General features: G+C 47.8%; 1 protein-coding gene and 1 long non-coding RNA gene across 3 annotated transcripts in view; both read right to left on the bottom strand.

Annotated features, from left to right (window-relative positions):
• The window catches only part of COL26A1 (collagen type XXVI alpha 1 chain), a 204,093-nt gene that overhangs the window by 175,551 nt on the left and 1,901 nt on the right, over positions 1 to 26,641 (bottom strand). The gene's annotated exons all lie outside the window — the stretch shown is intronic.
• LOC117072788 lies at positions 1,962 to 25,985 on the bottom strand. The gene is made up of 4 exons (XR_004432944.1): positions 25,974 to 25,985; positions 24,798 to 24,808; positions 17,909 to 17,916; positions 1,962 to 2,030 (listed from the first exon to the last, which is right to left on the bottom strand). It is a non-coding gene; the product is annotated as an uncharacterized LOC117072788 (long non-coding RNA).

Here is a 26,641-nt window from a genome sequence, read left to right as displayed (position 1 = left end):
GAGACCTCACCAGATATTTCCAAGAAATTTCTAGAAATGTCTCCCTTTTCCATCCACTTCCATGCCCTAAAGCTTGTGGTTTCTTTAAAAGTGGCTTCAGGCCAGGCATGGTGGCTCACACCTGTAATCTCAATGCTTTGAGAGGCTGAGGCTGGAGGATTACTTGAGGTCAAGAGTTTGAGACCAGCCAGGGCAATATAGCAAGATCCCATTTCTCAAAAAATTTAAAAAGTAGCCAGGCATGGTAGTGCGTGCCTGTAGTCCCAGCTACTCAGGAGGCAGAAGTGGGAGGATGGCTTAAGCCCAGGAGTTTGAAGCTGCGGTGAGCTATGATTGCACCACTGCCCTCTAGCCTGAACAACAGAGCAAGACCCTGTCTCACCAAAACAAAACTAAAGCCAGGCTCAGCGGCTCATGCCTCTAAAATGTTGAGAGGCCAAGGCAGGCAGATCACTTGAGGTCAGGAGTTCAAGACCAGCCTGGCCAACATGGTGAAACCCCATCGCTACTAAAAATACAAAAATTACCCAGGTGTTGTGGCACACACCTGTAATTCCAGCTACTCGGGAGGCTGAGGCAGGAGAATCGCTTGAACCTAGGAGGCAGGTTGCAGTGAACTGAGATTGTACCACTGCACTGCAGCCTGGATGACAGAATGAGACTTTGTCTCAAAACAAAACAAAACAAAACAAAAAAACTCTTAACATAAGACCTAAAAGGTCTAAAACTCTTAAAAGAAAAGCTTCATGACATTGGATTGGCAATGATTTCTTGGCTATGACACCCAAGAAAAGCCCAGCCAACAGGAGAAAAAAAAAGGTATTAATAAATTAAGTTACATCAAAAGTAAAAATTTCTGTGCATTGAAAGATCCAATCAACAGAGTGAAAAGGCAATTCAGAGAATACAAGAAGAGGCGGGCAGATCTCCTGGGCTCTGGAGTTCGAGACCACCCTGGTCAACACAGTGAAACCCCCTCTCTACTGAAATACAAAAAATTGCCAGACGCGGTGGCTCACGCCTATAATCCCAGCACTTTGGGAGGTCGACATGGGCGGATCACCTGAGTTGGGAGTTCGAGACCAGCCTGACCAACATGGAGAAACCTCGTCTCTACTGAAACTACATAATTAGCCGGGCGTGGTGGCACATGCCTGTAACCAGCTACTCGGGAGGCTGAGACAAGAGACTCTCTTGAACCTGGGAGGTGGAGGTTGCCGTGAGCCGAGATCACGCCATTGCACTCCAGGCAAGGAGAGCAAAATTCTGTCCCATAAAATAAAATAAAATACAAAAAAAAAATAGCTGGACATAGTCGCGGGTGCCTGTAGTCCCAGCTACTCAGGAGGCTGAGGCAGGAGAATTGCTTGAGCCCCAGAGGCACAGGTTGCAGTGAGCCAAGACTGAGCCACTGCACTCCAGCTTGGGCTTCAGAGTGAGACTCCATCTCAAAAAAAAAAAAAAAAAATTTGCAAATCATATATCTGATAAAGGGTTAACACCCAAATATTTAAGGAACTCCAACCACTCAACAACAATATAGAAACAACCCAATTCAAAACAGGGCTAACAGCTTATTAATAATAGAAATCTCTCCAAGGAAGATACACAAATGACCAGCAAGCATCTAAAAAGATGTTCAACGTGACTAATCATTAGAAAAACACAAATCAAAACCACAATGAGATACCGCTTCGTACCCATTGAGTCAGTTACTGTCAAACAAGCAAACAAAACAAAATTAAAAAAAAAAAAAAAACCGCTCTTTCCCATCTTGCAAGATGGTGAGTGAAAATGTTAAGACCGATACTAAAGAAACCTGAAGCCAAGAAGGCTGATTCTGGTGACAAAGTGAAAAAGGGTCACCTCAAGGCTAAAAAGCCCAAGAAGGGGAAGCCCCATGGCGACCCAAATCCTGTCCTTGTCAGAGGAGTTGGTAGATATTCCTGAACTGCTATGTGTTCCAGAAAGGCCATGTACAAGAGGAAGTACTCAGTCGCTAAGTCCAAGGTTGAAAAGAAAAAGAAGGGCTGGGCGCGGTGGCTCACGCCTGTAATCCCAGCACTTTGGGAGGCCGAGGCGGGTGGATCACTTGAGGTCAGGAGTTTGAGACCAGCCCTGGCCAACATGGTGAAACCCTGTTTCTACTAAAAATACAAAAAAAATTAGCCAGGCACAGCTAGTCCCAGCTACTCAGGAAGTTGAGGCAGGAGAATTGCTTGAACCTGAGAGGTGAAGGTTGCAGTGAGCTGAGATTGTGCCATTATACTCCAGCCTGGGCAGCAGAGTGAGACTCTGTCTCAAAAAAAAAAAAAAAGAAAAGAAAGAAAGAAAGAAAATAGGTGGTGATTGCCAGGGGCCAGGGGAAGACAGAAATGCAATTAGCATTTCACAGGTACAGAGTTTCAGGTTTTTTTGTCTGTTTGTTTGTTTTTGAGATGGAGTTTTGTTCTTGTTGCCCAGGCTGAAGTGCAATGGCACGATCTTGGCTCACTGCCACCTCCGCCTCCTGGGTTCATGAGACTCTTCTGCCTCAGCCTGCCAAATAACTGGAATTACAGGTATCCACCATGACACCTGGCTAATTTTTTGTATTTTTAGTAGAGACAGGGTTTCACCACGTTGGCCAGGCTGGTCTTGAACTCCTGACCTCAGGTGATCCACCCGCCTCAGCCTCCCAAAGTGCTGGGATTACAGGCATGAGCCACCGCTCCCGGTCCAGAGTTTCAGTTTTGCAAGATGAAAAGAGTTCCGGAGATATGGATGGTGATGGTGATTGCATGACAATGTAAACATCTTTAATGCCACTTTGCTATACACTGGGAAATGGTTTAAGACGGTAAATTTTGGCAGGGCGCCGTGGCTCACACCTGTATTCCCAGCACTTTGGGAGGCTGAGGTGGGCAAATCACTTGAGGCTGGGAGTCCGAGACCTGGCCAACACGGTGAAATGCCCTCTTTAATAAAAATTCAAAAACTAGCCGAGTATGGCGGTACATGCCTATAGTCCCAGCTATTCGAGGGGCTGAGGCATGAGAATCGCTTGAACCTGGGAGATGGAGGGTGCAATGAGCCACAACTGCACCACTGCATTCCAGCCTACACGATACAGCAAGACCCTGTCTTAAAAAAAAGAAAGAAAAAAAGATATATATATATATATAGAACACTTCACACTGCACTCCAGCCTGGGCGACAGAGTGAAACTCTGTTAAAAAAAAAAAAAGAAAAGAAAAGACAGTAAATCATCTGTTAGGTCTATTTTACCACAATACAAATAATACAAAGTTTAAAATTTTTGCAAAATACAATAATAAATGATTTATGTCTTTTCACTTTTCCAGATCTTCCAGGTTTTCTATAATAAATATAATCAAGGGGGAAAAAATAAACTTTTTTTTTTTCCCAGTGTGTCGGGTTTCTTTCACCTAAACATCTGTGCTGGCCACAGGAGCCTGAACCCTGCGGCACCCGGCGCCTGCTGGGCCGTGGGCCTCCATCAGCTTTTTCTACCTGACACGAACATTTGGTTTCCATTCCCAGTTCTTCTCATAATTCTTGGAGATCATCTCGTGCGGGTTTCGGGTCCAGCGGAAAGAAAGCAGCTCTTGGGAGTGTCAGCTTGCATCCCGTGGGGGTGGATTTGGCTCAGCCAGCAGTGAGTTTGCCTTTCCCAGTGCCACCCCTGGCCGCCCCCAGAGCCCATCCATCCTGCAAGCTGCCCACCCGCTGTCAGCAAAGCAGGCGCGTTTCCTGGTGTGCAGTAACCCTACCCCGGCTCTGCTCCCCAGGGGCGTGGCCAGGCTTTGGGATTAATCTCAGGACAGATGCTCTGTCTGACGCTGAGACGACTGTCCTCGCGAGCAGCTGTCCCAGACCTAGGCCCAGCAGGCAGACAACTTGCAATGCTACCACCCCACTTCCAGCACAGAATATTGAGCTTGCCTGCCAAAGTCCTTACTCAGGCAACAGCCTGGACCCTCACACTGGGTCTGGGTCCACCGTGCTCCCTGTTCACTCTTGGTTCACTCTGGGTCAGAATCCAACTCCAGCCTTGTGAGCTCCTACCTGAGTTGGACTTTGCAGCCCAAAAAGTCAACACAGCGGTGTCCCAATGGGTCCAGCTGCCGTTGAATCAATAAAGGATTGTTTTAATTCACATCCTGTGCTCAGTGCTGGATTACCTGTCATGGCAGACATAACCTTCTGGGACAGGGCTCCTGACCCCCAGGGGCCTGCCGTTCAGCTGCAGATAAAGTGCGTGAAACTAAAACAAAGCAAACCAGGGCCAGGTGCGGTGCACCGCTGCACTCCAGGCTGGGCAACAGAGCGAAACCCTGTCTCAAAAAGAATAAAAATTAAAATTAACTGGGTGGTGTACACCTGTAGTCTACCTACTCAGGAGGCTTGCTTGAGCCCAGGAGGTTGAGGCTGCAGTGAGCCGTGATCGTGCCACTGCACTCAGCCTGGGCAACAGAGCCAGACGCTGTCTCAAAAAATAAATAAAATAAAATAAAAGCAACCTAGGACAGGACCAGAGGAGGCCTGCTCGGGGCGGACACTCGGCAGGAGTTGCACAATCAGAATGCAGTCTGGCCAACTACAGCATCATCCCCTCTCTAGAACTTTTCTGTCCCCTCAGAGCCTTCTACCTCGGACATTCTCTGCAAAAAACATGAAGCCCTACCCTTGATGAAACTCAACAAGGTTTGGGAGTTTTTATTCCCCTATTTCTTTGAGGTATAACCAACATATAAAAATTGTATGGGGCTGGGTGCGGTGACTCACGCCTGTAATCCCAGCACTTTGGGAGGCCGAGATGGGGGAATCACTTGAAGTCAGGAGTTTGAGACCAGCCTGGCCAACATGGAGAAACCCCATCTCTACTAAAAATACAAAAATTAGCTGGGCATGGTGGCGGATGCCTGTAATCCCAGCTACTCAGGAGGCTGAGGCAGGAGAATCACTTGAACCTGGGTGGCAGAGGTTGCAGTGAGCCAAGATCGTACCAATGCACTGCAGCCTGGGCAACAGAATGAGACCCCATCACAAATATATATATATATATATATATATATATATAGTGTCAAGCTGATTGGATTGAAGGATGCAAAGTATTGTTTCTAGTTGTTTCTGGGTGTTGCCAGAGGAGATTAACATTTGAGTTAGTGGACTGGGAGAGGAAGACCCACCCTCAATGTGGGTGGTCCCCATTCAATCAGCTGCCAGCGTGGCTAGAAAAAGCAGGCAGGCAAAGAAGGTGAAAGGAGCTGACTTGCTTGAGTCTTCCTGCCTTCATTGTTCTCCCGTGCTGGATACTTCCTGCCCTCAAACATCAGACGCCAGGCTTTTCAGCTTTTGAACTCTTGAACTTACGCCAGTGGTTTGCCAGGGGCTTTCAGACCTTCAGCCACAGACTGAAGGCTGCACTGTTGGCTTCCTTACTTTGGAGGTTTTAGGACTAGGACTGAACCACTACTGGCTTCCTAGCTCCTGAGCTTGTAGACGGCTTATTGTGGGACTTCACCCTGTGATTGTGTGAGTCAATTCTCCTTAATCAACTCCCTTTCATATATACATATATACTATTAGTTATGTCCCTCTAGAGAGCCCTAACGCACACAATGACCAACACACACACACACACACACACACACACACACACACACACATATTGGAAGACTATGAGATTCTCCACCGGCCAGGTGCAGTGGCTCATGCCTGTAATCCCAACACCCTGGGAGGCCGAGGCTGGAGGATTGCTTAAGCCCGGGAGATCAAGACCAGCCCAAGGCCGGGCATGGTACCTCATGCCTGTAATCCCAGCACTTTGGGAGGCCAAGGTGGGTGGATCACCTGAGGTCAGAAGTTCAAGATCAGCCTGTCCAACATGGTGAAACCCCATCTCTACTAAAAACACAAAATTTAGCTGGCTGTGGTGGCAGAAGCCTGTAATCCCAGCTACTCGGGGGGCTGAGGCAGGAGAATGGCTTGAACCCAGGAGGCAGAGGTTGTAGTGAGCTGAGATCATGCTATTGAACTCCAGCCTGGGCAACAGAGTGAGACTCCGTCTCAAAAAACAAACAAACAAACAAAAAACAGCCTGAACAATATAGGGAGACCCCTATCCCTACAAATAATTTAAAAATTAGCCAAACATGGTGGCGCACGCCTGTGGTCTCAGCTACTCAGGAGGCTGGGATGGGAGGATCACGTGAGCCCAGGAGTTGGAAGCTGCAGTGGAGAGTGATTGTACCACGGCACTGCAGCCTTATCAATGGAGTGAGACCCTGTCTCAAATAAATAAATAAATAAACTTGCAAAAAATATTGCCTTCCTTAAAAAATAATTCTTGGCTGGGCACAGTGGCTCACGCCAGTAATCCCAGCACTTTGGGAGGCCGAGGTGGGCAGATCACCTGAGGTCAAGAGTTCGAGACCAGCCTGACCAACATAGAGAAACCCCATCTCTACTAAAAATAAAAAATTAGGCAGGGCACAGTGGCTCATGCCTGTAATCCCAGCACTTTGGGAGGCTGAGGCGGGTGGATCACCTGAGGTCAGGAGTTCAAGACTAGCCTGGCCAACATGGCAAAACCCTGTCTCTACTAAAAATGCAAAAAGTAGCTGGGCGTGGTGGCACATGCCTGTAATCTCAGCTACTAGGGGGGCTGAGGCAGGAGGATCGCTTGAACCTGGGAGGCGGAGATTGCAGTGAGCCAAGATCATGCCACTGCACCCCAGCCTGGGCAACAGAGCAAGACTGTCTCATTAAAAAGAAAAAAAAAAAAAAATTAGTCAGGCGTGGTGGCACATGCCTGTATTCCCAGCTACTTGGGAGGCTGAGGCAGGATAATCGTTTGAACCCAGGAGGTGGAGGTTGTCGTGAGCCGAGATCACACCATTGCACTCCAGCCTGGGCAACAAGAGAGAAACTCCATCTCAAAAAAAAAAAAAAAAATCTTCACCTCCAAAAACCCTAGAGAACTACCTAAAAAACCATTAAAATAATTTTTTGAAAATTCACAAAGGTAGCTGATACAAAATCTACATGCCTCAAATGAACAGCTTTCCTACTTGCCAAACATAAACGTTTATAAATGGCAAGGAACAAAAAAGTCCTTTCATGATAGCAATAAAAATGATAAAATGCCTAAGAATAAGTCTAAGAAGCCCTGAGTCAATGGAGCAGCAGGCCTTGTTCCTAAAAAACATACAATGTTATAAGCATGTAATTTTTTTTTTTTTTGGCAGGATCTTGCTCCGTCACCCAGGCTGGAGTACAGTGACATGATCTCGGTTCACTGCAACCTCTGCCTCCAGGTCACAAGCAATTCTTCTGCCTCCGCTTCCAGAGTAGCTGGGTTTACAGACACACGTCACCACACCCAGTTAACTTTTGTATTTTTAGTAGAGATGGGATTTCTCCACGTTGGCCAGGTTGGTCTCGAACTCCTGGCCTCAAGCAGTCCACCCGCTTCAGCCTCCCAAAATGCTTGGATTACAGGTATGAGCCACCACGCTTGGTCATAAACCTGTAATCCTATGAATCCATTAATTCAACACAGCCTGATCAAAATCTCAACAGCATTTTTATAAACCTAGAAAAGATGATTTTAAAATTCACCCAAAATAAAAAGATGTATAAGAACAACTAAGAATATTTTGATAGGCTGGACATGGTGGCTCATGCCTGTAATCCCAGCACTTTGGGAGGCTGAGGCGGGTGGATCACAAGGTCAGGAGATCGAGACTATCCTGGCTAACACAGTGAAATCCCGTCTCTACTAAAAAAGACAAAAAAATTAGCCGGGTGTGGTGGTGGGCGCCTGTAGTCCCAGCTACTTGGGAGGCTGAGGTAGGAGAATGTCGTGAACCCAGGAGGCGGAGCTTGCAGTGAGCCAAGATCATGCCACTGCACTCCAGCCTGGGCAACAGAGCAAAACTCTGTCTCAAAAAAAAAAAAAAAAAAAAGAATATTTTGATAAAGAGGAACAGTGAAGGAGAAATTGTTCTATTAGCTAACAAAATATATGATAAAGATATAATAATTAAAACACAGGACTGTGGTTTTGGCACCAGACCAGATAGAGTTCAGTAGAAAATAAGAGTTCGGAAAAAGGATCAGGCATATAGGGAAATTTAGCATATGATAAAAATGGCATTTCAAATTAGCAAGGAAGAATGGGTTAGTCAATAAAAGCGTGAAGGTGGTTTGGGTAAAAAACTATGTTAAATCCCTGCCTCACAGCCTATGTAGAAACAGAGCCAGGTACAAAGGTTTACACCTGTAATCCCAGTGCTTTGGGAGGCCAACCCAGAATTGCTTGAGGCCAGGAGTTTGAGACCAGCCTGGACAACATAGCAAGACCTCTTCTTTACAAAAAATTTAAAAATTGGCCAGGTATGGTAGCATGCACCTGTAGTCCTAGCCAAAAAGGCTGAGGCAGGAGGATTGCTTGAGCCTAGGAGTACGAAGCTGCCAGTAAGCCATAATTGCGCAACTGCACTCTAGCCTAAGAAACAGATCAAGACCCTGTCCCAAAATAGCAACAAAATATAAGTAAAAATTTTAATAAACAAATGGAAAAGCCACGCTCTAATGATCCTTAGCTCAAGGCTGAATCTTACCAGGCTTTTGATGCTCAAAGCCACTTTCAGTCTTAATTCTTTTGGGAGCCGAGGATCTGTGCAACCCTCCAAGGCCCCCCAATATCTGTCATATCTTTCCCTTTTCATCTCCATTTGTGTGTTTGGCCAAATAATATTTCCCCCAGGGATGTCCTCTTTCTAATCCCTGAAACTTGAGAAAATGTTATCTTATGCAGTGCTATGGTTTGAATGTGTCCCCCACAAAGCACACATTAGAAATTTAATCCCCAGTGCAATAGTGTTAGGAGGTGGGGCCTAATGGAAGATGTTTAGGTCATGAAAGATCCACCCTCACGAATAGATTATACCAATTGTAAAAGGGCTTGAGGCTTAGAATTTAATCTCTTGCTCTCTTTCTCTCCCTCTCTTTGCCTTTCCACCATAAAATGACACAGCCTTTGCCAGATACCAGCCCCTGGCTCTTGGACTTCCCAGCCTCCAGAGCCATGAGCCAATAAATTTCCATACATTATAAATTATTCAGTCTGTGCTTTTCTGTTCCAGCAGCACAAAAGGAACTAAGACACATGGTTAAAGGGACTTGATGATTAAATTAAAGATACTGAATTTGAGGGGGTGTCCAGGTGGGCCCAACCTAACCTAAGGGGTCCATACGAGAGAGGCAGGAAGATCAAAGTCAGAGAGAAAGGAGTATCAGAAAGAAAGGTTGGAGTAATGCCCTTTGAAGAGAGAGGAAGGAGCTACAAGTCAAGGAATGCTGGTAGCTTCTAGAAGCTGGAAAAGGCACAGAAATAGGTTCTTTCCTGGAGCCTCCAGAAAGACCAGCCCTGTAAATACCTTGATTTTAGCCCAGTGAGACCTATTTTGGACTTCTGATCTCAAGAACTATAAGATAATGAACTAGTATTATTTTAAGTCACTAAATTTGTGGTAATTTGTTACAGCAACAAAACGAATCTAATACAGCTTGCAAAGAGGTTGGTCATTTCCTGAGTACCCTCTGTAATCCAGGCAAGGGTAACAGAGAACAACCTAGAACCTAGAGCTACAGAAGCAAACTAGACAGGACCACTGCCCTGGGAGAATTTGCCATCTCTGGGAAGATAACCACTCACGAATTATCAATTCATTAGTTATGGAATTTACTCACTGTGTCATAAGCCTCTAAGTTAGAAAGCTGGCTCTGAGGGCTTTTTTTTTTTTTTTTTTTTTTTGACGGAGTCTCGCGCTGTCACCCAGGCTGGAGTGCTGTGGCCGGATCTCAGCTCACTGCAAGCTCCGCCTCCCGGGTTCACGCCATTCTCCTGCCTCAGCCTCCCGAGTAGCTGGGACTACAGGCGCCGCCACCTCGCCCGGCTAGTTTTTTGTAGTTTTTAGTAGAGACGGGGTTTCACCGTGTTAGTCAGGATGGTCTCGATCTCCTGACCTCGTGATCCGCCCGTCTCGGCCTCCCAAAGTGCTAGGATTACAGGCTTGAGCCACCGCGCCCAGCCTTCTGAGGGCTTTTAACAAAAGAGCCTGATATTACCTTGAAGGGCAAGTAAAGGGCCTCTGAAGATGTGATGTTTAAGCTGATCTCTGAAGTCTGGGCAGGAGTTACCTAGGCCAAAAGTCACAAAGACTGAACAGGGTGTGGCCGGAAAGGGGTCCCGATCCAGACCCCAAGGGTTGGTTCTGAGATCTTGTGTAAGAAAGAATTTGGGACAAGTCCATAGAGTAAAGTGAAATCAAGTTTATTGAGAAGGTAAAGGAGGGAGGCTAAGGTGGGTGGATTGGCTGAGCTCAGCAGTCTAAGACCAACCTGGGCAACATGGTAAAACCCCGTCTCTATTAAAATACAAAAAATTAGCCAGGTGTGGTGGTGTGTGCCTATAGTCCCAGCTACTCAGGAGGCTGAGGCATGAGACTTGCTTGAAACTGGAAGGCGGAGGTTGCAATAAGCCAAGATAGCGCCACTGCACTCCAGTCTGGCCGACAGAGAGAGACTCTGTCTCAAGAAAGAAAAAGAAAGTAGCTGGGCACGGTGGCTTACATCTATAATCCCACCACTTTGGGAGGCTGAGGCAGGTGGATCACAAGGTCAGGAGTTTGAGACCAGCCTGGCCAATATGGTGAAACCCCATCTCTACTAAAAATACAAAAATTTGCCAGCTATGGTGGTGGGCACCTGTAGTCCCAGCTACTTGGGAGGCTGAGGCAGGAGAATTGCTTAAATCTGGGAGGCAAAGGTTGCAGTGAGCCGAGATCACACCACTGCACTCCTGCCTGGGCAACAGAGTGAGACTCCATCTCAAAAAGAAAAAAAAGAAAGAAAGTAAAAGAGTAGAGAATGGCTACTCCATAGACAGAGCAGACCCGAGGGCTGCTGGTTGCCCAATTTTATGGTTATTTCTTGATCATATGCTAAACAAGGGGTGGATTATTCATGCCTCCCCCTTTTCAGACCATATAAGGTAACTTCATGACGTTGCCATGGCATTTGTAAACTGTCACGGCGCTGGTGGGAGTGTAGCGGTGAGGATAACCAGAGATCACTCTCATTGCCATCTTGGTTTTGGTGGGTTTTGGCCGGCTTCTTTACTGCAATCTGTTTCATCAGCAAGGTCTTTATGACCTTGTGCCAACCTCCTATCTCGCCCTGTGACTTAGAATGCCGTAACCATCTGAGAATGCAGCCCAGTAGGTCTCAGCCTCATTTTATCCCAACCCATATTCATGATGGAGTTGCTGTGGTTCACACGCCTCTGACAAAGGCAGGGGCAACAATCTGTGCAAAGGCCCTGAGGCAGGAAGGATCTGGAGGGTGAAAGGCAGGCAATGGTGAGCAGAGCACCAAGAGAGACCAGAAGCAGTCAGGCAGAGCCAGGACAGGACTCCCTCCTGATGCAGAGGCTCACCTGCCTGTTCCACTCCTCACCCGGAAGACACACATGTTCAGAGTCCTTGTGTGAAGCATTTCAGGGTCTAATTGTCATCAGTCGCACAACAAATGACGGGAAGAGGCTGGCAAATCCTGCAGCCAGCCAGGATCACATCACCGCAGAAATGGGTGCCCAGGGCAGGCCAAGACTTCTTGCAGTCCCAAGCATCAGCTGTGTGGCCAAGTCAATCACAGGAGGCCAGGAAGGGAGATAAACCCTCCCAGAAGAGCAAGAATGACAAAAATGTCAGAAGCCGGAGGCAACTGGCCGGGGCCGCAGACAGCCGGAGCCAAATCAGAAGGAAACTGCTACCTTCTCTCAAAGGCTTCGTAACCACGGGGCTGGGGAAGCCCAAGTGAGACTCCAGTGAGTTTTTGGCAGGCCTGGTCGCCTCCAGAGGCCGCAGAGCCGCAGACATCCTGCAACAAACCCTGATCCAGGGACAACTCCCTAGGGAAAAGAAAAGTCTGAGCCGATCATAAAGACTCCAAGCAGGGGACATCCTCCAAGGGACTGGGAACTGTCGGGGATTCTCGGACAACCTCCTCAGAGTCCTTGCATTTCCAGAACAAGAAAGGGGGTGAGAGATCAAATTCTTGCAAACAAAGACAGATAATATTTAGACTGCAAACCACTAAGTCATGAGTGCGAACAGCTTACACACATACAGAGCAAATGTCTGTCTTCCCACCGGTCTTGGTGTCCCCAGCCCCTGAGTCTGGAGCATCAGTTGAAGCCAGGAGTTCGAGACCAGCCTGGGCGACATAGGGAAACACCGTCTGTACAAAAAAAATTTATTTTTGTTTGGATGGAGTCTCGCTCTGTCACCCAAACTGGAGGGCAACGGCATAATCTCAGCTTACTGCAACCTCTGTCCCCCAGGTTCAAGCAATTCTCCTGCCTCAGCCTCCCAAGTAGCTGGGATTACAGCCACGCACCACCACACCCAGCTAATTTTTGTATTTTTAGTAGAGACAGGGTTTCACCATGTTGACCAGGCTGCTCTCGAACTCCTGACCTCAGGTGATCCACTTGTCCCAGTCTCCCAAAGTGACGGAACTACAGGCGTGAGCCACTATGCCCAGTCCCCCAAAAACTTTTTAAATAATAAATTAGCCGGGCATGCTGGGGCACACACCTGTAGTCCCAGCTACTCAGGAGGCTGAAGCGGGAGGATCACCTGAGTCCGAGAGGTGGAGGCTGCAGTGACCTGTGATTGTGCCACTGCTCTCTAGCCCTGGGTGACAGAGCAAGATCCTGTCTCTAAAATGTAAAAAAAAATAAAATTTAGGCAGGCGCGGTGGCTCAAGCCTGTAATCCCGGCACTTTGGGAGGCCGAGGCAGGCAGATCACGAGGTCAGGAGATCGAGACCACGGTGAAACCCTGTCTCTACTAAAAATACAAAATGTTGGTGGGGCGTGGTGGTGGGCGCCTGTAGTCCCAGCTACTCGGGAGGCTGAGGTAGGAGAATGGTGTGAACCCGGAGGCGGAGCTTGCAGTGAGCCGAGATCGTGCCACTGCACTCCAGCCTGGGCGACAGAGCGAGACTCCATCTCAAAATGAAAAAAAAAAAGAAATTAAAATTAAAAAAAAGATAGAGGGGGCTCTCATTAAAATGAACAGCAATGATTAGTCAGCCTCTCTGCCAAACATATTTCTTCGTTTGATTCCAACCTATTTTAATTGTTTCGTTCACTGATGAGGGACTAAAGCAATGAAGGGAAGTTGCTGGCTTAACTGTGGGTCCTTCAGAGGTAAGTCACCGCTAGGCATAGTAGCTCATACCTGTAATTCCACCACTTTGGGAGGCTGAGGGAGGAGAATCGCTTGAGCCCAGGAGTTCAAGACCAGCCTGGGCAACGTTGCAAGACCCAGTCTCTACGAAAAATACCAAAATGATCCAGGCATGGTGGTGCATGCCTATAGTTCCACCTACTCGAGAGGCTAAGGTGGAAGGATCACTTGAGTCCAGAAGGTCGAGGCTGCAGTGAGCTATGTGATCACACCACTGCATTCCAGCCTGAGAAACAGAGCGAGACCCTGGCTCCAAAAAAAAAAAGTGAGTCACTGCAGGCTGGCTGCATGAGACAAGGCAGAAAAAGTCCTTCCCCACCCCGCTCACCTTGGGGCCTCCCCAGGTCTCTTCTGCTGTCACACTGTCTGGGACACGCAGCTCATCAGAAATCCTCAGCTGGGCACAGTGGCTCATGCCTGTAATCCCAGCACTTTGGGAGGCCAAGGTGGGAGGATCCCTTGAGACCAGGAGTTTGAGACTGACCTGCACAACATAGTGACACCCTCATCTCTATTTTAAAGAAAAGAAAAGAAGGCCAGTCACAGTGGCTCATGCCTGTAATCCCAGCACTTTGGGAGGCCGAGGCAGGCGGATCACCTGAGGTCAGGAGTTTGAGACCAGCCTGGCAAACATGGTAAAACCCATCTCTACTAAACATACAAAAATTAGGCAGGTGTGGTGGCAGGTACCTGTAGTCCCAGCTACTCGGGAGACTGAGGCAGGAGAATCACTTGAATCCGGGAGGCAGAGATTGCAGTGAACTGAGATCATGCCACTGCACTCTAGCCTGGGTGACAGAGCCAGACTTGGCTTCAAAAAATAAATTAATTGGCCGGGCGCGGTGGCTCAAGCCTGTAATCCCAGCACTTTGGGAGGCCGAGACGGGCGGATCACGAGGTCAGGAGATCGAGACCATCCTGGCTAACACGGTGAAACCCCGTCTCTACTAAAAAAATACAAAAAACTAGCCGGGCGAGGTAGCGGGCGCCTGTAGTCCCAGCTATTCGGGAGGCTGAGGCAGGAGAATGGCGTAAACCCCGGAGGCGGAGTTTGCAGTGAGCTGAGATCCGGCCACTGCACTCCAGCCCGGGTGACAGAGCGAGACTCCGTCTCAAAAAAAAATAAATAAATTAATTAATTAATTAATTAAATTAAATAAAGAAAATAAATCCTCAGCCTCAGTCCTCACCAGAGGCATCTGAGCACCCTCAGATCCCTCCCATCTGCTCCTCAGTCACATCTGGGGATGATCCTCTGCACTGACGCCCGAAGCGGCTGAGGTTCAGCTGGGAGTGCAAATAGGCCTGCACCCCTCACTCTGGTCTTGAAAACCTGAGCAGGGTTCTAAAAGATAAGGAAAAACCATCAGGATTGCAGCTTCTGTTTTCTCTGGCTCCCCGGCAGCAGCAAGGGTGGGCTCTACTTCAGGGGGAGGTCTGAAATGACCCCAGGGAGCAGGCTTCAGACCAGCTCTTGGAGAGCACCAGAAACCTATCAGGCCATTTTCCTCATCCTACGAGACCTGCCTTGAATGGGGACTCCTCTAGGAAGTCCTCAGCATTTAGCCCCCATCCGCAACAGCATCTCACAGGGTGTGCAGTCTGAAAGACACCATCCTGGCAAAAGGCACCCTAGAAGAGGATTCTGTGGCCTCATATGCTTGTAGTTTTGTTTTGGGGAGGATTTTTTTGAGACTTTTTTTGAGACAGGGTCTGGCTCTGTCACCCATGCTGGAGTGCCGTGGCTCTATCATAGCCTCCACCTCCTGGGCTCAAGTGATCCTCCTGCCTCAGCCTCCCCTCCCAGGTAGCTGGAACTACAAGCATTCAATACCATGCCTGGCTAGTTTCTATTCTTTTTTTTTTTTTTTTGGTAGATACAGGATCTTACTATGTTGCCCAGGCTGGGCTCACACTTCTGGACTCAAGTGATCCTCCCACCTCAGCCTCCTCCCCAAGTACCTGGGACTATAAGCAAACATCACTATGCCTGGCTAATTTTCTCTCTTTTTTTCTTTCATTCATTCTTTCTTTCTTTTATAGATATGGAGTCTTGCTATGTTGCCCAGGCTGGTCTCACACTCCTGGGCTCAAGCAATCCTCCTGCCTCAGCCTCCCCTTCCCAAGTAGCTGAGAATACAAGCTTGCCATACCACACCTGGCTAATTTTTATTTTTATTTTTTGTAGATTGGGGATTTTGCTATGTTGCCCTGGCTGGTCTCGAACTCCTGGTCTCAAGTGATCCTCACACCTTGGCCTCCCAAAGTGTGGGATTGTAGGTGTGAGCCACTGTGTCCAGCCATGCTGCCTATGTTTGTGAAATCCATCATCTTCCCAAGCTTTACAAGGCCCCATCAGCACACTACACCATCTGAGAAAAGCCTTTATCCTTTCACATGGCCTCCTACAGTGCATACTAGACATTGTTCTAAGCGCTTGATTAATATTAACTGGCATAAGCCCCAGAATGACATTATGAAGGAAATACTCTAATCATACCCATTTTATAGATGAGGTGACTGAGGCACAGAGAGGTCAGGCAACTTAGTCAGGGCCACACAGAACCTGGACTCAGACTCAGGCAGCCTAGCTCCAGATCCTACTCTTCACAGCCTTCCTCTTTTTTTTTTTTTTGAGATGGAGTCTCGCTCTGTCACCCAGGCTGGAGTGCAATGGTATGATCTCAGCTCACTACAACCTCTACCTCCCAGGTTCAAGCAATTCTCCTGCCTCAGCCTCCCGAGTAGCTGGAATTATAGGTGCCCATCACCATGCCTGGATGATTTTTTTGTATTTTTATTGGAGGCGGGGTTTCACCATGTTGGCCAGGCTGGGCTCAAACTCCTGACCTCAGATGATCTGCGCCTTGGCTTCCCAAAGTGTTGAGATTACAGGCGTGAGCCACTGTGTCTGGCCTGTGCACTTTATTTCTATTATTATTCCATTGTAATATATAATGAAATAATCCTACTACTCACCATCATATAGAATCAGTGGGAGCTCTGAGCTTGTTTTCCTGCAACTAGACGGTCCCATCTGGGGGTGATGGGAGACAGTGACAGATCATCAGACATTAGATTCTCATAAAAGTACACAACCTAGACCCCTCGCCTGTGCAGTTTACAACAGGGCTGGAGCTCCTACGAGAATCTACTGCTGTTGGTGGTCTGACAGGAGGCGGAGCTAATGCGGTAATGCTAGCGAGGGCAGCAGCTGTAGAGATGAAGGTTCAGGCTTTTTCGCCTGTCACTCACCTCCTACTGCGCGGCCCGGTTCCTTGAACTGGTCTTGAACCGGTACCTGTCTGTGACCTGGGGGTTGGGGACCCCTGCTTTACAAGATTACTCTGGAGGCAGCTAGGGGTGGGGCAGACAGGGAGACGCAGGAGGCCGGAGTGCACACCACTCTCCTATTATTTCAGAATTAACCTGGACTCAGTCCAGCTTGTTTCAAGGTAGTCTGTTACAGGACTCCGAAGGGAAGCTCTAGACCCTGGTTTCTGGGAGGCAGCAGAGAGAAGTCCAGGCTGGGAAGGTCAGGGACCCCGACGACTTGGAGGGCAGAACAGCATGGCGTATGTTTCCGTAGGATCATCTGCAGAATTCCCGGAGCACTTTGTGCTAACATTCCCGAAAATCCTCTAACAGTTAGTTATTTTTGCTCTTTTCCCCTGCCCCAGGCCGAATTGATCCGGGTCCAGCTCACACACTCTCAAAGTGGCAATGAAGTGTCACATGAGTTCGAGCCAAGAGAAGCCTGGAGGAGTGCTATTATTGCCATAGGAATTGTTTCTCTGGGAATGGATTTTAAAATAACAGACAAGCTGGGGGAAGAGGGGAGCGAGATGAAGAGAGGGAAGATTCAGAAAATCCTGGAGCTTGAGGACAAGGTCTCCCCAGATATATACATCAAAGCCATTCTGTGTGATTCTCAGGAAAAGTCTCCTTTCTCTATGCGCTCGCACTTCAAAGGGAGAAGCAGGATCTGTAAAGCTGGGGTCTCCATGGTTCCTCTAAAAGCGGCTTCAGGAGCTGGCCTCATGTGAACAAAGTGCAGAGAAAGGGACCTCGCTCCAGAACAGCAAACGTGCACTGAGGCAGAGGCACTGCCTCAGTGTCCCAAAGGAGAAAGGTCAAGGTATTTGTTCATTCGTTCATTCATGTGTTCATTTATTCACTCAACAAACTTCCCTTGAGTACCTGATCCGTGCAAGTCCAGAAGATGCTGAAATTTGGGGTTGAAAACTCCATGCAGGAAAAATAACAGTATTTCACAAAAATGCAAGATGTGTGAAGTCTGCTTTGCTGCCGTTGCAAACCTAGAAAATGCTGCAAAAACTTTGCAATGTTCTGAGAAGCAAAGCAGCAGGCTCCTTGGTGTCCCCCAGGCACTGGAGACAGCCAGGAGCTCAGGCCTGAAGCCTGCCTCTGCCTATCCATGATCCACCAAGGGACCAGGTCCTGCTAGCTCCGAGCACTCCTTTCTCCCCTGCTCCATCCATCAACTACCTCCTAACTGGCCTCCCTCCTTCCACTCTCCTTCCTCTGCCAGCCTCTTCCCCAACCAGCAAAGTTGGCACAAGCCTGACTGTGACCAAGCCCAGATTATAAAGGCAAGCTCCTTAAGGTGGCAGGAAGGAGACTTCACATTCAGACTCCAAAAGCTCGGCATCTATCCTCTGCCTGCCCAAGCCCATTGTCTGCTCTTGCTTTGTCACCCTGATTGGAGTGCAGTGGCACGATCATAGCTCACTGCAGTCTCAAACTCCTGGGCTCAAGCAATCCTCCCACCTCAGTCTCCTGAGTAGCTGAGACTACCGGCGTGTTCCACCACACCTGGCTAATTATTTATTTTTGGTAGAGACAGGGTCTTGCTATGTTGCCCAGGCTGGTCTTGAACTCCTGAGCTCAAGCAATCCTCCCACCTTGGCCTCCCAAAGTGCTGGGATTACAGATATGAGCCACCACATCCCACCAGTCCAGCCACTCTGAACTCAATCCCACTGACTATATGTCAGGCAATAGCTGATGACACTTCCAAACCCTTATACAGCAGTCTGTCTGCCCAGAATGCCCCAGTCACTGCCTCAAGCTCTCCTGTTCATCCTACAAAACCCTCCTATGTTGACTCTTCTGAGAAGTCCTCAACATTTAGTCTCTATCCACTAGAACATTTCCCTAAGTATGTGGTCAGGAACACAGTCCTAACAAAATGCTCCCCAGAAGGCTGGGTGTGGTGGCTCACACCTGCAATCCCAGCACTTTGGGAGGCCAAGGCAGGTGGACCACTTGAGGTCAAAGTTCAAGACCAGCCTGGCAAATGTGGAGAAACCCCAATTGTACTAAAAATACAAAAATTAGCCGGGCATGTTGGTGGGTGCCTATAATCCCAGCTACTTGGGAGGCTGAGGCAGGAGAATTGCTTGAACCTGGGAGGCGGAGGTTGCAGTGAGCCAGGATCATGCCACTGCACTCCAGCCTGGGCAACAGAGTGAGACTCCATCTCAAAAAAACAAAATGCTCCCCAGAAAAAGATTCCAATATATTTGTATTCATATATTTGTGGAATCCCCCCATGCTTGCAACCTTTGCAAAGCATGTGAACACAGTCCACTGTCACATGCCTGAGCAGAGCATTTACTATTCTTTTTCCTAAGAACGTTATTAATATTAACCCATTTAAGCCCCAGAACAACTTAATGAAGTTAAGTACTGAGATCATTCCCATTTTACAGATGAGAAAACTGAGGCACAAAGACTCCCAGCCTCCCACATACCCTAGCTCCCCTAGCTCACTTTGTACACATTTGTATCACACCAAATTCCACTCTTACTCATGGATCTGTTTTCCTCAACCAGTCTCTGAGCTCATCAAGGGCAGAGGCTGGGTCTGAATCATCTCACTGCCCCAGAGACAGGGTCTCACTCTGTCACCCAGGCTGGAGTGCAATGGTGTAATCATAGCTCACTGCAGCTTCAACTTCCTGGGTTCAAGCCATCTTCCCACCTCAGCCTCCCAAGTACCTGGGACTACAGGTGTGTACCACCACACTCAGCTAATTTTTTAGTCTTTTTGCAAAGACAGGGTCTGACTATGTTTCCCAGGCTGGTCTCAAACTCCTGGGCTCAAACTTCCCACCTCAGCCTCCACCAGGACTACAGGTGTGCACCACCACGCCGCGCTAATTTTTTAAATTTTTTTCACAGAGACAGGGTCTGGCTATGTTGTCCCAGCTGGTCTCAAACTCCTGGGCTAAAGTGATCCTCTCAACGTGGTCTCCCACAAAGTGCTGGGATGAAAGGCATGAGCCCCCACAGCTGACCATAGTCGCCCCTTCTTGAATGTAGGGAACCGGAGAGCAAAGGCAGGGTCCCAACACTGCAGAGGCATGCAATGCAGTCAGAGGGACAAGGCCCTGTGGATGTGATTATCCACTTCCCCAGAGTCTGCTGAGCTCTTCCTCCATGCAGGCCACCAGGCCGAGCCCCCTGCCTTCATGTTTGAGTCCTCAGCCTCTCCCCTACCTGCATGTGGGCTCAGTGAATGCAAGGTGATTAAATGCCTGACCTGGAGTGGCTCATATTTCCAAGAGGCAGTGGTAGGTCGTGGGCAGGGCTGAGCCCCGGCTCATGCACACTTGCCCAAGGCAGACTGCTCAGAGTCACTCCTGTAGGGAGTAAATGAGGAAGGAGAAATGATTCCATCTGCAAGAAGGAAAACTGGAGAAGTGAGTTCTCAAAACAAAACCACAATCACAGATGCAACGGGTACAGGGCCTACCCACAGATGAGATGAACAGAAAGCTGGGAGGTAAATCCAGAGAGACTTCCTGGAGGAAGGGTGCTTGTGGTTCTACCAAAAGAGAGGGGAGTCAAGGTAAGAGGGAGGCATTTTGAGTGAGAGGGGACACACCAAGCACTTTGGCTTAGACAAAACCACAAGAAAGTGACTTCAGAGACAGAAGGAGCTTGAAGCAACAGGTATAGATGAAGGAAAGGTGGATGGGGAGCGGAGGCTCATGCCTGTAATCCCAGCACTTTGGGAGGCTGAGGTGGGCAGATAACCTGAGGTCAAGAGTTCGAGAGCAGCCTGGCCAACATGGCAAAACCCCATCTCTACTAAAAATACAAAAAAATTAGCTGGGTGTGGTGGTGCATGCCTGTACTACCAGCTACTCAGAAGGCTGAGGCAGCTGAATCGCTTCAACCTGGGAAGCGGAGGTTGCAGTGAGCTGAGATTGTGCCACTGCATTCCAGCCTGGGCAACAGAGCCAGACTCCATCTCAAAACCCAAAAACAAACCAAACGAACAACAACAGCAACAACAACAACAACACAACAACAACAAAACTGCATGTCAGCTTGATTTATAACTTTTTTTATTTTTTATTTTTTTTTTTGAGATGGAGTCTCACTCTGTCACCCAGGCTGGAGTGCAGTGGTGTGTGATCTAGACTCACTGCAAGCTCCTGCCTCAGCCTCCCCAGTAGCTGGGACTACAGGCGTCCACCACCACGCCTGGCTCATTTTTTGTGTGTTTTGTAGAGACAGGGTTTCACTGTGTTAGCCAGGATGGTCTTGATCTCCTGACCTCAGGATCCACCCGCCTCAGCCTCCCAAAGTATTGGGATTACAGGAGTGAGCCACCGCACCCGGCCGATTTATAACTTTTAAATATGTAGCCATATGGTGAATGGTCTTCATCTTTAGTCTTGCCCCAAGCCCCAGAAATGTTAGGAGTGGCCAGGGCTTGCAGGTGTTATAAGATCAGGGAAGCCTATTCTTACCCCTGAAAGGCCATATCGACCCAGCATCATTTAAAATGGCCTCCTCAGGCCGGGTGCGTTGGCTTATGCCGTAATCCCAGCACTTTGGGAGGCCGAGGCGGGCAGATCACCTGAGGTCGGGAGTTCGAGACCAGCCTGACCAACATGCAGAAACTAAAAATACAAAATTAGCTGGGCATGGTAGCGCATGCCTGTAATCCCAGCTGCTAGGGAGGCTGAGGCTTGAACCTGGGAGGCAGAGGTTGTGGTAAGATGAGACCATGCCATTGCACTCCAGCCTGGGCAACAAGAGCAAAACTCCATCCCAATAAATAAATAAATAAATAAAATGGCCTATTCAAAATGTACCCCAAGAAGAAACTGCTGATGGGAATGTAAAACGCCGTAACCCTAATGGAGGGAAACTTGACACTATCTAGCAGAATTAAACATGTGTTTGTCACTTAACAACACAAGTGTCTATCAGTAGAGGACTAGTTGAATAAATATAGTCACTCACACTGTACACAATCACAGGCCCATAGAAATGGATGTAGAACTCTACTAAAAATACACAAAAAACTAGCCGGGCGAGGGGGCGGGCACCTGTAGTCCCAGCTACTCGGGAGGCTGAGGCAGGAGAATGGCGTGAACCCGGAAGGCGGAGCTTGCAGTGAGCCAAGATCATGCCACTGCACTCCGGCCTGGGTGAAAGAGTGAGACTCCATCTCAAAAAAAAAATAAAAATAAAAATAAAAAGGATGCAGAAGATTATCTTTGCTTTATTTATTTATTTATCCGAGATAGAGTCTCACTCTGTCACCCAGTCTGGAGTGTAGTGACGTGATCTCGGCTCACTGCAACCTCCACCCCCTGGGTTCAAGCAACTATCCTGCCTCAGCCTCCTGAGTAGCTGGGATCACAGGCATGTGCCACCATGCCCAGCTAAATTTTGTATTCTTAGTAGAGAAGGGGTTTCACCATGTTGGCCAGGCTGGTCTCGAACTCCTGACCTCAAGTGATCCACCCGCCTTGGCCTTCCAAAGTTCTGGGACGACAGGTGTGAGTCACCATGCCCGGCCTATCTTTGCTTTTTGATAGAGCCATCTCCACAACACGTTATGATGGGAAAAGGCCAAGTGCGAAACAGAATAACTAACACATTACCTCTGTGTAAAAAAAGGAGGAGGATGCAGACACAAACACACACATACTCATACACACTCTAACACTCACACACACACACAAATTGCTTACATTTACAAAAAGAAACAATGAAAAGAGAAACCAAAAACTAACTCAAAATCTGGCTACCTACAAATAGTAAATAAGGGGGAAATCATGTGTACAAGTATTCTAGAAATTACAAATTTTAAAAAGAGTCAAAATTATTGTACCACTTTGAAGTAGGAGCTGGGACTTGACTCTGGAGGTTAGGCTTGACACCGGACCAAATTGAGGACTACCTAAAACAGGTTAGGACAAAGCACATCCCCATAAGACTCACTCACCACAGTGCCATGTGAGTTACCATTTACCAGGGCAACACCCGGAAGTTACGACCCCTTTCCATAGCAACAACCCAACAACCTGGAAGTTACCACCTTCATCCTAGAAATTCCTGCATAAACTGCCCCTTAATTTGCATATAGTTAAAAGTGGATATAAATAGTGCTGAACTGCCTCTGAGCTGCTAGTCTGGGCACACTGCCTATAGGGTATCTCTGCTGCTGCTGTGCACCGCTGCATCAATAAAAGTTGCTGTCTGACACCACCCACTCACCCTTGAATTCTTTCCTGGGTGAAACCAAGAACCCTCCCGGCCAAGCCACAATTTGGGGGCCTGCCTGCCCTGCATCCACTTTGCAATCCTTAATGAAATAATGACATAGGCAATGATCACCAACACCTCAAGCATCACAAGAGAAAAAGAGAGACCACCAGATGTTGTGTAATTGCCAATGGAAAAACACTGCACTACCCAAGAGGTAATTCTGCCAAAATAATGATGATCATAATAAGGAGAAAACGAAGGAGGAGGAAGAACTAGATCCAATCAAACTCTTGATCCAATTTCCCATTATCTGGAAATACAGAGGACAGATAAACATGCTCAAGGCACCGTGAGCATAAAACCAACAAAATCCTGAACACGGAACATTCTAGAAGGCTGAGTTTCTGCAACAAATAAATTGCAACAAAAAGAAGGGAAAAAGGGGAAGAGACTTGTAGATAGTGGTGTTCTGCTGAATATTTAACACCCAGCTTTCCAGAATAAAGCCATGTCCTTCTGTTAGTCAGTTCAGGGCTGCCATAACAGAATACCATAGACTGAGTGGCTTAAGCAGCAGACATTTATTTCTCACAGCCTTGGAGGCTGGGAAGTCCAAGATCAAGGTGCTGGCAGATTCAGTTCCTGGTGAGGGCTCTCTGTCTGGTTTGCAGACAGCTGCCTTCTTGCTGTGCTGTGTCCTCACATGGCAAAGGGAGATAGCTCTGATTTCTCTTCCTCTTCTGTTTTTTTTTTTTTTTTTTTTTTTGAGACAGAGTCTCACTCTGTTGCCCAGGCTGGAGTGCAGTGGCATGGTCTCAGCTCATTGTACCCTCTGCCTCCCAGGCTTCAGTGATTCTAGTGCCTCAGCCTCCCAAGTAGCTGGGACGACAGGTGTGCACCACCACACCTGGCTAATTTTATTATTTATTTATTTATTTATTTATTTTTATTTTTTTGAGACGGAGTCTCCCTCTGTCATCCAGGCTGGAGTACAGTGGTGCAATCTAGGCTCACTGCAAGCTCCACCTCTCAGGTTCATGCCATTCCCCTACCTCAGCCTCCCGAGTAGCTGGGACTACAGGCACCCGCCACCACATCCGGCTAATTTTTTTGTCTTTTTAGTAGAGACAGTATTTCACCATATTAGCTAGGATGGTCTTGATCTCCTGACCTTGTGATCCGCCCACCTTGGCCTCCCAAAGTGCTGGAATTACAGGCTCGAGCCGCCACACCCGGCCTCTCTTCCTGTTCTTACAACATCACTAATCAAATCATGGGGCACGGCTCTCACAACTCCGTCTAAATCTAGTTACCTCCAAAGGTCCCACCTCCAAATACCAGCACATTGGAGGTGAGGGCTTCAACGTATGAATTCGGTGGGGACACACGGATCACTCCAGAGCATCTCCTGATATAATATGGTAGACTAGACCACTTATGAAGCATTTCTGTCTCTCCCAACACCCCCAAATAGAGACCATAAATCTCATCAAACCTTCCAGCCTAACTTCCAAAACAGAAGAGATACAGGGGACAGAGGATCCAATTAATGACACCACTGGGAAGCAAGTAGCTAAATCTAGCATGTGGACATTTTAGAAAACAACGGGTCTTCAACAACTTAACAGCATGGAGGAAAAATTACTCTTTCAATGGGGGAGGACTTTCCTGCACTAAAGGACAGAAGAGACAGAATAACCACTAAGCAGACTTACTTAGATGCAGCTTTGAACAAGCTAACCATTAAAAACTGCTTTTTGGCTAGGCACAGTGGCTCACACCTGTAATCCCAACACTTTGAGAGGCCAAAGCTGAAGGACTACTTGAGGCCAGGAGTTCAAGACCAGCCTGGGCAACATAGCATGACCCCATCTCTATGAAAAAGTTAAAAATTAGCCAGCCATGGTGGCCCATGCCTGTGATCCCAACTACTTAGGAGGCTGAAGTGGGAGGATTGCTTGGACCCAGGTAGTTGAGGCTGCAGTGAGCTATGATTGCGCCACTGTGTTCCTGCCTGGGTGACAGGGCGAGACCCTGTCTTTAAAAAAAAAAAAATCAGACTTTAACAAGGAGCAGTAACAATTAAATTAAAGCAGACTCTTTGTCAACAAACAGCCCTGTCATCATCGCCCATCAACTGAGACCAAGCCCCAGTAAACACACTACTGAAGGCCAAGGCTGCAGGGACCACTGTGCCAACTGCTGTCCCCCAAGCCCTCAACTTCTGGAGATCATGAATCTCAAGGACAAGGGACACTTGTGAAAGATATAGCTCATGAAGCACAGAAACATGTGACGCCCAGGCCAGCTCCAGCCTATAACTCACCCAGGCAACAACCAGGTGCCTGCAATGCCCATGCTGGGCTTTCTGGGCAAAGAGACTCAGTCACGTTCGGGAATATCAACTTGCCCCAAGCCTCCCCAACACCTCCTGGTATCCTTTTCCGGAATCCACTTCCCACAAATTCACCCACATCCTCCCTAAACCTAATTATATCCTCTCCCCATTCCTATCCTGGTGGAAAGAGTTCTGGAAGATTCCCACACTTGTTTGAGCCTCTTTTTGTTTGTGCTAAAATGATCCCTTCCAAGTTTCTTCAGAGGTCCCCAAGTTCCAGCCCACCAAATGTCAGAATGAGGTCTCCAATAGCCCCCGATCTTCATGGACCTCACCTCCTGCTTTTCTGCAGGCATATTTCAGGCTGCAAAAACCTTTTTTTTTTTTTTTATTCGCACACTTTTTAACTACAAAAGCATTACATGAATATATGCTCTTTGCAAACCATCCATTCAATCCCTGTACCGGCCATTAGGTTCTCTTTGGGGCCAAGCAATGTGGCTCATGCCTGTAATCCCAGCACTTTGGGAGGCTGAGGCAGGCAGATCATTTGAGGCCAGGAGTTTGAGATCCGCCTGGCCAAAATCACAGCATTTTTTATTGGCCAACAATACAAAAATTAGCCAGGTGCAGTGGTGGGTGCTGTAATCCCAGCTACTTGGGAGGCTGAGGCAGGAGAATCACTTGAACCCGGGAGGCAGAGGTTGCAGTGAGCCAAGACTGCACCATTGCACTCCAGCCTGAGCGAGACTGTCTCAAAACAACACAGAAACCAGAAAAACATTCAGACAAGCCACAAACAGACAGAGGGAAAATGGGACAGTCCCCTGGCCCAGCCCTAGACTTCTTCATAACATTAACTGCTGAAATGGTTTCCTAGAAACTTTTTTGAGGCATTTATCTACCTAGATGTTGACCTGATTTTCCTTTTCATAAACGAAATCATGCTGTATATATTATTCTGCAACTTGAAAAGCTTGTTTTTTAGACAATCCTCACATGGAACTGTGTAGAGGCCACACTAGTGTGGGTGTTTGGAGAATACTCCTCATAGAAGCCCCGGGTAAGTATTTCCAAACAAAATGAGAGAAATAAGATTGCATGCAAACTTTTCCAGAGGCACTTCTATGCTTTTCTGGGTCCTGCCCTATCCAGCCATGAGTGTATATTTCCTCCCAGCATGAAACATCCCTGTCTCCTTGTTATTAAGGCATTAGCCAGAAATCATCTTGGAGTCCTCTGATTTGGTAAATATCAAAGAGATAAAAAGAACTGGAACCTGTCTTTTAGCTTTGATAAGTAGAGCAGTATGCTAGAAAACACCAGATCTTGGCGTGGTGGCTCACGCCTGTAATCCCAACACTTTGGGAGGCCGAGGCAGGAGGATCTCTTGAAGCCAGAAGTTAGAGACCAGCATGTGCAACATAGTGAGATC

Source organism: Trachypithecus francoisi, unplaced genomic scaffold (genome assembly GCF_009764315.1).
Source record: "Trachypithecus francoisi isolate TF-2019V2 unplaced genomic scaffold, Tfra_2.0 Lachesis_group4, whole genome shotgun sequence".
Classification (NCBI taxonomy): Eukaryota; Metazoa; Chordata; class Mammalia; order Primates; family Cercopithecidae; genus Trachypithecus; species Trachypithecus francoisi.
The sequence above is the reverse complement of the archived record's forward strand: the minus strand, read 5'-3'. Positions and strand labels throughout refer to the sequence as shown.